The sequence below is a fragment of the Mandrillus leucophaeus genome, unplaced genomic scaffold, assembly GCF_000951045.1.
Source record: "Mandrillus leucophaeus isolate KB7577 unplaced genomic scaffold, Mleu.le_1.0 Scaffold891, whole genome shotgun sequence".
NCBI classification, from domain to species: Eukaryota; Metazoa; Chordata; class Mammalia; order Primates; family Cercopithecidae; genus Mandrillus; species Mandrillus leucophaeus.
The window spans coordinates 198,854-200,474 of record NW_012109708.1 but is presented as its reverse complement, the minus strand read 5'-3'; the positions used below and the strand labels follow the sequence as shown (position 1 = coordinate 200,474).

The 1,621-nt window shown below is 48.9% G+C and overlaps 1 pseudogene; it reads right to left on the bottom strand.

Annotated features, from left to right (window-relative positions):
* Positions 1-1,621, bottom strand: part of LOC105531529 — a 5,436-nt pseudogene that overhangs the window by 2,226 nt on the left and 1,589 nt on the right.

Genomic DNA, 1,621 nt, shown 5'->3' with positions numbered 1-1,621 from the left:
GGAAGTCCTCGCAGCACGGGAGGAGGCCTGTGATACACAATTTCATAGGGGGAGTATCCTGTTTTCTTAGAGGGGGTACACCTAATTTTAAACAATACTATAGGAAGGGCTTGTATCCATTTTAATCCTGTCTCCTGACATACTTTCCCTAGACTATTTTTGATAGTTCGATTCATTCGCTCCACCTTCCCCGAACTCTGAGGTCGATAAGCGGCATGTAACTTCCATGTGATTACTAATACCTTTGCTGTCTTCTGTGCCAAGTCAGCCACAAATGCTGGCCTATTATCTGAGCCGATTCCTAGGGGCAGTCTAAACCTAGGGATGAGATCTCCAAGAAGCACACGGGTTACTTCACGAACTTTTTCAGTTCATGTTGGATAAGCCTCCACCCACCCAGAGTAAGTACACACTAGAACGAGTAAATACTTGTTACCTCCGCATTTAGGCATCTCTGTGAAGTCCACCTGAAGATCTTCAAAAGGAGCTGCTCCATAGGCTGGTATGCCGGGAGGCACAGAGGGGCCTTGCTTTGCATTGTGCTGTCGACAGGTAACGCATTGCTGCGCTACAGTTTTAGCAAACGCTGGCAAGTGTGAGATGTAGAAATACCGGCCTAACAGCTTTTCGAGTGATTCTTGGCCTAGATGGGTAGTTTCATGTACAGCCAGCACGACTGTGGCTCCTAGCGGCTGTGGCACAGCTATTCTTCCATCTGGTAACTTTATCCATCCTTCCTTTATTGTTTGTCCTCCCTCTGTTTGAAGAAAGTCTTTTTCCTCTTTAGAATAAGTTGGCACCAGATCAAGCATTTGAGGGAGTAGTGGGGCTGTGACTGATGCCCGGTAAGGAGTAGATGCTGCTTTTCGTGCCTCTGTGTCTGCTCGGGAGTTTCCTTGGCTCACCGAGGTGGAAACCCGCTGGTGTCCCCTGCAATGCGTGACTGCCACCCTTTGTGGTTTCTACACTGTTTCTAATAATTGTAGAATTTCTTATTGATGTTTTATGTCTGTTCCTCTAGAATTTTTTTTTTTTTTGAGACGGAGTCTCACTCAGTCGCCCAGGCTGGAGTGCAGTGGTGCGATCTTGGCTCACTACAAGCTCCGCCTCCCGGGTTCACACCATTCTCCTGCCTCAGCCTCCCAAGTAGCTGGGACTATAGGCGCCCGCCACCACACCCGGCTAATTTTTTTGCATTTTCAGTAGAGACAGGGTTTCACCGTGTTAGCCAGGCTGGTCTTAATCTCCTGACCTCGTGATCTACCCGCCTCGACCTCCCAAAGTGCTGGGATTACAGGCTTGAGCCACTGCGCCCAGCCTCCGTTATTTTCTTAATAACCTTGCTTTCACTTTATGAACTCCCCGAATTTTTTGGGGGGGGGAACATGGAGTTTTGCTCTTGTCACCCAGGTTGGAGTGCAATGGCTTGATCTCGGCTCACTGCAACCTCTGCCTCCCAGGTTCAAGCAATTCTCCAGTCTCAGCCTCCCAAATAGCTGGGACGACAGGCATGTGCCACCACACCCAGCTAATTTTTGTATTTTAGTAGAGACGGGGTTTCACCATGTTGGCCAGGATAGTCTCGATCTCTTAACCTTGTGATTCATCTGCCTCGGCCTCC